Source organism: Carassius gibelio, chromosome B15 (assembly GCF_023724105.1).
Source record: "Carassius gibelio isolate Cgi1373 ecotype wild population from Czech Republic chromosome B15, carGib1.2-hapl.c, whole genome shotgun sequence".
In the NCBI taxonomy this organism is placed as follows: Eukaryota; Metazoa; Chordata; class Actinopteri; order Cypriniformes; family Cyprinidae; genus Carassius; species Carassius gibelio.
Window position 1 is genome coordinate 16508234 of NC_068410.1, and position 9007 is coordinate 16517240.

The window sequence follows — 9007 nt, forward strand, 5'->3', positions numbered from 1 at the left end:
GTATGAGGAACTGGGTCAGTACTGATACATTTAAAGGGATAGCTCATTAAAAAATGAAAATTATGATTTTTGGTTCCCATTCAGTTTCATTGTATCGAAACAGCAGCATGAACACTCTTCAAAATATCTCCTATTGTGTTCCTTGCTATATTATGGCACAGTTCTATGTAAAAAGTTAAAAAATATAGTATATACAACTTCTTTTGCATACAGTATACTCACGCAAAGCTATATTTATTATTTTGCAAATATCAACTGCTTAATTGACTGCTCTAAAGGATTCATAACTATTTCCAGCTTTATCCACATACATGCAGTATACTCATAAAATGATATGATTATTTTACGCTTAATTTTTTTATTGCTGTCAAATGATTCATTGCTTCCAAAATATAAACTTTTGTTTACATATTTGTAGTGTGTATATTGTATATATTATAAATACACACACAGCATATATTTTGAAAATATTAACATGTATACTATATTTATATTCATATAATTGATATTATATATAAAAATATATGTAATATATAAATGTAACTTTTTTGCTTAAATACATGCATGCATGTGTGTGTATTTATATATACATAGCCTAATTATAGGCTACACAGCACACACATATACTGTATGTAAACTATATGATTTTATTTTGGATACGAGTAATCATTTGGCAGTACTACTTAATTTGTATTATTGCCCCATTCTGCTAAATGCGACTAAGGCATGGAGATTAAGATATTATGAACATTAACGTCATGATTTTTTATAAAGCTGCTCTGAAACAATGAATGTGGTGAAAAGCGCAATACAAATAAATTATTTCATCTTAAAAAAAAAATCTGGTGATTAAATAATGAGAAAATTTCATGTTCCTCTGACATGCACATTTTGGGGGAGAAAAATAATGGTTGGTCACTGCTGTGTAAAACAAGTTATAAGCAAACTACTTTTTGGCTGGGTTTGGGCACTCGCTCGAGCATAGCAGATTGCTCTACTTAGGCTAATGAGAATGAATGACTCGCCTTTTCGTTTCTTTCACAAACTCTGACACAGACTCACTTTGTGAAGCAAAATTGGGAAGAGCGTTAAACCGGATAAAAAGCTTCTCATCACTCTGCAGTTACTACATTTCCAGAGACAGGTAAAAAGCAAGTGTGTCTGGAGCGGCTAATGCTTCAGTAAATCTTCACCGCCGGCCTGACAGGAATAACATTATAATTTCCTTATTTTATAACCGAAGTAATTTTTCAGCACCAATAAACTTCCTTCAGTTGCAGTTTCCCGATTCAGCGGCGTAATATGACAGGTAATCTAGTATTAAAAATGTTCTCTCCGTTTAAGATTATGATATCGCTAAAGTTTAAGCTTCACTTTGGAGAAAGTGCGTTTTTAAAGTGTCATCAATATCAGCCGGTTGTCAGGTTTCTTTTGAGCTTAACTTTGAGGTCAGTTTATCCTGTCCCCCTGTGACTGGTGTCTAGAGAAAAATCCCAGCATGCTCCACAAAGTGTATGTGAGTCTGATTCAGCCCGTGTTTGTGAGTCAGCTGGTGGAAGAATTTAGAGGACACTCAGGCAGAGAAATGAGGGGGATTTTAATTATCACATCATTATATCACCGAGTGTGCCGTGAGCGTGAGATTGAGTTTTGTTAGTTATGTGGTCCGATGTGATGGGTCATAACATGCTCACGATGTTCAATGTGAAGAGGAGCGTGTGAGTTTAGAAATCTTTTGAACAATAAATGGACAGGAAAATTTTTCTGTACTAATTGAATGTTGCATGCCCATTTTTATAAGTTCTCATAGAGGACTGCAGATGAACATATATGGTGTTTCTTGAGCTTCAAAATAAAGGTTCCATCTAAAAAAAAAAGAACAGAAAAAACTAAAAATCTCTGCTTGCTTGTGATGTATTAAAGGGATAGTTTACCCAAAAATCATAATTTACTCGTCACCAAGTTGTTCCAAAACTGAATGAGTTTCTTTCTTCTGAAGAGAACGAAAGAAAACATTTTGAAGAATGTCTGGAAGCAAACAGGCAGAGCTCACAGGTGATCCGAGGTGCGATGGCAGCAGGAGAGTGTGACACAGGAAATGCAGGGGAAGAGCCGGGAAGGTGAGTGATGAGGTCCAGGGATGAGATGGAGTGGACGGGGTTGCAGAGACAGGACAATCCAACGACTAGAATAACAAACACAAAAACGGTAGAACATGAGAAACACTGAGAAAACAAACAAACACAAAAACACCCACATAGTGCAAAACCAGAGATCACGGTTTACCAACCGTGACAGTACCCTCCCCTCTAGGAACGCCTCCTGGAGTTCCCAGATGGGCCTACCTGTTGATTGTATTCATCAATCAGGGAATGTTCCAGTATGTCCCTAGCAGGTACCCAATTCCTCTCCTCCGGACCGTAACCCTCCCAGTCCACCAAATACTGGAATCCTTGTCCCCTCCGTCTCAAGTCCAGAATGCGATTAACCGAATAGGTGGGCTCCCCATCTATGAGTCGAGGCGGTGGGGGAACCGGGGTGGGCGGATTAATGCATGAATAAAACACAGGCTTGATTTTGGTTACATGGAAGACGTGTACGCCGGAGGTAGTTTGAGGCAGACTGTCACCGGACTAATGATATTGGTGACAGGAAACGGGCCAATAAATTTGGGAGCTAACTTATTCGAAATGGAACGGAGCGGAATGTTGTTAGTAGAAAGCCACACTTTTTGACCCACGACATATACTGGAGGCTTCGACCGGTGGTGATAGGCCTTGGTCTTAGTGTGCTCCCTCACCTGGAGCAGAGTCTCGTGGGCTCTGGTCCAGGTGTGGTGGCACTGCTGGACAAACGCGTGAACGGAGGGGCCCGCGACTTCAGATTCCAGACTAGGAAAAACAGGTGGCTACACTGAAATGGAGAGAGGCCCGTGGCTGACACTGGTAACGAGTTATGAGCATACTCAACCATATAGAGTTGTTGGCTCCAGGAAGAAGGATTCTTGGAGACTAAACATTGTAACGTTCTCTCTAAATCCTGGTTGGCTTGTTAAGACTGACCGTTGCTCTGAGGGTGATAACCCAAAGACAGACTAACCATCGTGCCTAACAATTTACAAAACTCTTTCCAAAATTTTCCAAAAACAGAAACCACATCTACCGGGAGGCCATGTAACTGAAAGACGAGATCAATAATAGTGACCGCTGTCTCCTTGGCTGAAGGTAATTTGGGCAAGGGAATGAAATGTGCCACCTTCGAGAATCGGTCCACTACGGTCAAAACGACCGTCATGCCATTAGAGGGCGGGAGGGCGGTAACAAAATCTAGTGCGATGTAGGACCAGGGTCTCAAAGGGACAGACAGCGGTTGAAGAAGCCCATCCAGAGGTCAGTTAGATGACTTGCCACTGGCGCAAACTGAGAAAGGGACAGACAGCGGTTGAAGAAACCCATCCAAAGGTCGGTTCGATGACTTGCCACTGGTGCAAACATGAGAAAACGAAAACAAAATCGTGAACGTCGCGAGCCATAAGTGGCCACCAGAATTGTTGCTTTACTAAGCCCTTTGTGTGATGTATCCATGGATGACAAGCTACATTAGAGCAGTGACCCCACTGAATAACGTCAGACGGTTACTCCTCCGGCACAAACAACCGATTCGGTGGGCACCCAGGCGGAGGCGTTACCCCTTCTAAGGCTGTCTTGACCTACGATTGACCTCCCATATGAGTAATGAGACGACTATACTCTTAGGTAAAATGCACTCGGGAGTCACCGGGCATTCGGAAGGATCAAAACCTCCCACCTATGATGCGTTGACCTCCACTACGAACTGACATGTGGGATCAGGGGCTATTAAGATGGGAGCCAAAACGAAGCGGCTCTTGAGGTTGAAAATACAGTTCGGCTGTATTAGACCACCTGAACGTAGTACTGGGGGAGGTCAAGGCGGTCAGAGGTGAGACTAGTTGGCTGAAATTACGAATGGAACGTCGATAAAATTTGGCGAACCCCAGAAACCACTGTAGGGCCTTACGGGAATCTGGACTTGGCCAATCTATCACACCTTTAACCTTGTCAGGATCCATACGTATTCCCTGAGACGAGACGATGTATCCTAGGAAGGGAACAGACTGTGCATGGAATACGCCTTTCTCTGCCTTGACAAAAAGACCATTATCAAGTAATCTCTGGAGCACTCATCTGACGTGTTGCACATGTTCCTGGAGAGATGAAGAAAAAATCAGTATGTCATCCAGGTAAATATATATAAACTGATCTACCATGTCTCTCAACATGTCATTCTCCAACCCCTGGCGAGTTTGAGAGCCCGAACGGCATAACCAGATATTCAAAGTGCCCTGTAGGGGTGTTAAAGGTGGTTTTCCACTCATCCCCCTTCCTAATGCGGACCAAATGATAAGCGTTATGTAAATCCAATTTTGTGAAGACGGATGCTCCCTGTAACCTCTCGAACACTGAAGACATCTACGGCAAAGGATAGGTATTCTTTACCATGATGTTGTTCTGCTTTCGGTAATCAATACAAGGTTGCAGAGAACCATCCTTCTTACCAACAAAAAAAATCCCGCCCCTGCTGAAGAAGAGGAAGGGCGGATGAACCTCGATGCCAAAGAATCAGAAATATATTTCTCCATGGCCTCCCTCTACAGAATTGAAAGAGAGAAAAGTTTGCCCTTAGGCGGAGACTTACCTGGAACTAAACCTATGGCACAGTCATAGGGATGATGTGGAGGGAGAGAAGCAGCACAGGACTTACTGAACATTTCTTTCGGGTCCAGGGACTCCAAGGGCATGTTTGACAAAACCATGGTCTCCTCCTGAAAGACAGAAACAGACACAGCAGGACAAGCAGAAACCAGACAAGACTCATGACAACTTTCACTCCACAAGGTGACAGTGTTGGAACCCCAATCCACTCGTGGATTGTGATTGACCAGCCAGGGATGACCTAATATGATGGGTGCTAAAGGGGAGTCCATGAGGAGCAGGGATAGGGTTTCGGTGTGGTTGCCAGAGGTGAGAAGAGTTATGGGTTCAGCGGTGTGGTTGACGTGCAGCAGTTCCTGGCCATTGAGTGCGCTGACGTGGATCTGACGGGACAAGGAGTATATGCAATGCAGTATAGACAAAGTCCTCGGGACCTCCGCCTCTCTCTCTCCTCCCGGGACAGTCAAGCTCTACCCACCTGCATGGGTTCGTGATCGATGATGGGACCGACCATGTCCTCTCGACTCGAGTTACCACTCTCCGGAAGGTTGAGAAGGCGTGTGTGACTGGTCTGCGCCCCCTGCGCCCCAAGTCGATTAGCCCGGCTTCCTTGCCAGCTGTGGCCCAGTCGAATACTCTCCTCATCTCCTCAGAGAGGGAGTGGAACAAGGTGCAGCATGGATAGTGGTTCTCCCACACTGCCGTCCCCCATAAGGCGGCCCTACCAGAGAGTAACATGAGGGGAATGCTACCTTGGAATCCTCCGTCATGAAAGTGCGAGGCTGTAGGGAAAAGTGCATGGAACACTTGGTTAGGAAGTTCTGCAGAAATCTGGCTCACCAGAATAACTCTCCGGTGCCGGAAGACGAGGTTCGGGTCGGAAATTGGGCTTCAGGGAGGTCCCGGGGGGAGGGAGCGGGAGAGGTCAGCCGGTGGATCTGCTGGGTAAGCTCAGACACCTGTGTCACCAGCACTTGGACCGCGCTTCCGGTGTTGACAATACTCTCCTGCTGCTGATCCATACGGGTGACGCTGTGATGGATGAAGTCGGTGAGAGAAGTGGTGCTCGCTGCTTCCATGTCTGGTCAGAGCGTTCTGTAACAATTGGGTAAAATGTTGGAGGAAGAAAGTGCAAGTTTTTGAATATTTAATGAAACACACAAACAATAAACACGAAGACAGGTGATACTGGGAATCTTGACGGGAAGTGCGAAGTCCAGGAAGAGGCAGAGCTCACAGGTGATCCGAGGTGCGATGGTGCATTGGCATCAGGAGAGTGTGACACAGGAACTGTGGGGGAAGAGCCGTGAAGGTGAGTGATGAGGTCCGGGGATGAGATGGAGTGGACGGGGAGAATAAAAAACACAAAAATGGTAGAACATGAGAAAAACAGAGATAGACTAACAATGCTCTGACAAACACAAGATGCCAGACAGGGCAATATATAGGGAATGGTAATGAGTGCCAGCTGGTGATAATGAACAATTAGTGGAGACGCCCACATGAAACAATCAGTGCTGACGCAAAACAAACACAACTCCACCCACAAAACCTGAGATCATGGTTTACCAACCGTGACATGACTACCGTCAACTGTTTGAGCTCAGCAGAAGAAAGAAAATCGATATTTTCATTTTCAGACAAACTATCCCTTTAAACCCATTAGCCTAACTAAATTATAATATATGTTGTTGTTTTAAAGTTAAATAATAAATAAGAACATTTTAAAATATTTTTTTTTAACAACAGACAATGGACAAATAACCATGAGAAAATTTATAATATATAATTTAAGAGAACGTGCCTTGTTTTATATATTTATTCTTATCTTTATCTTTTGTTTTCATTTATTTTCTTATTAGTTGTTTTCTTTTATTGTTCCTCTTTGTATTGTATTATTTTAGTTATATTTTTTATTCTTTCATTTTGTTTTTACAATTAAAATTTATATAATCACTTGTGAACAATGTTTTAAAGTTGACATGGAATTTGATTGAAAATGATTTTCTAAATGCATGTTATTGGTCATATTGTGAATGATTCTTTCACGCATGTTATTTTGTTTAGCAAACTTTTTTCTTGATAACCATAATTGTCGAACCAAAATTTTTTATCAAGATGTCAATACATCACAAACTTCTCTCTTTATGCCTGATTTCTTCAATCATTTCATCCTCATGAACCCTGTCCTTTTCTTATAATCAACTACAAGTTGTCATTCAGATGCTTACAATACAGGAAATATCTGTTGCTATTTCCGTTATATCGTAACCCGAAGCAAAATGTGAATTGATCTTTTCTTGTAAACTAGATGTTATTTATTAAATCTAGTCAGATTTAATGGTTTATGAAAAATCTGACTTTGTATTAGAGTGTTTTTCTAGTTTGAACATTATAAAGCATCGCAGGCTGACCATTCATTTGATCATGTCTTTGACTCAGAACCATGATCTGCGCTGCTAAACATGATCCCTGTGTGCCTTGATGGGGGGGTTCATATTGTGCTGATTGCTTTACTTCTTACTGAAATTACACACACACACACACACACTCCTTTACAGTTCTGTCCAGACACAGCTAACTACTCCTTGAAAAAGAAAGATTGCTTTAGCCACAATAATTTCAATAATTTCAATTTAAATTAGAAAAAAAATAAAAATAATACACTTTATTCATATAGCACTCATATAGAAACCTGAAGCCTCTGTACTGAACTGAAGTCTTTGATTACTCTTTGATTGCTGTAAAATGAGGGACGAGGCTGGTACGCATTTCATATTTGTTTGATCATCATTCAATTCATATAAATATGATTAGTTGATAGCTTATAACATTTTAAGATATAGACAGGACTGTAACCACCATAAATGTTCAAATATATTTAGTGGCCCTGCTTTTAGATGTATTTACTATATACTCTCCGTTCTAAAAAATATCTTTCCTCATTAATTCCTCATTAAATATCAGCACACTTCATATTGTGCTGATTGCTTTACTTCTTACTGAAATTACACACACACACACTCCTTTACAGTTCTGTCCAGACACAGCTAACTACTCCTTGAAAAAGAAAGATTGCTTTAGCCACAATAATTTCAATAATATCAATTTAAATTAGAAAAAAAATAAAAATAATACACTTTATTCATATAGCACTCATATAGAAACCTGAAGCCTCTGTACTGAACTGAAGTCTTTGATTACTCTTTGATTGCTGTAAAATGAGGGACGAGGCTGGTACGCATTTCATATTTGTTTGATCATCATTCAATTCATATAAATATGATTAGTTGATAGCTTATAACATTTTAAGATATAGACAGGACTGTAACCACCATAAATGTTCAAATATATTTAGTGGCCCTGCTTTTAGATGTATTTACTATATACTCTCCGTTCTAAAAAATATCTTTCCTCATTAATTTGCAATTCCAAATGAACCCTTGTTATAAACTATAGCCTAGTTTATTTTTTTTAACCAGTGAAATATTTTTGTACGATGCTTAAAAGCATGAACTGGTCTTATATTTCTCCTGCTCTCTTTGACGTCACAGCTCAGAATGTCACCAGTGAAGGGCTTGAGACTGTGTGTGTTCTTGTGTTGTCATTCACCAATCAGCATTGTCATCACAGTTTTCATGTGTTAGCAGAATAAGTAGACGCATAATGTCTGCAGGATTAGTACAGGTTACTGCTTATGTGCATGTATATCATTTATGCCAAACAATGCCTTATTTCTTTTAAATTTCAAACAATTAAAGTGTCTTGCCCTTGTCACTGTCTATTAATCAAATATTATTACTTGCATAGATATTCAGGTGGATGGATGAATGGGCTGATTGATGGATGATTGGGTGGATAGATGGATGGTGATGGGTGATGGATGGATGTATTTAATTGGCTGATTGATGGATGATTGGATGGAAGGATGGATGGGTGAATGAATGGGCTGATGATAAATAGATGGATAGATGGATGTGGAGGCACGTGGGTGGATGGATGGACTGATGTATAGATAGGTTGGCTGTTGGTCAGATGGAAAGATGGATGGATGAATGAATGGGGTGATGATGAATGGATTTAATGGGCTGATTGATGGATGAATGGGTGGATGTAAGGATGGGTGAATGAATGAATGGGGTGGATGAAAGGATGAATGGGTAATGATAGATGGGTGAATGAATGGGGTGATAGATGAATAGATTTATAGATGGATGAATAAGGGTGATGGATGGATGGATGGTTGAATGGGTGGTGGTTGAGCTGAGGGAAGA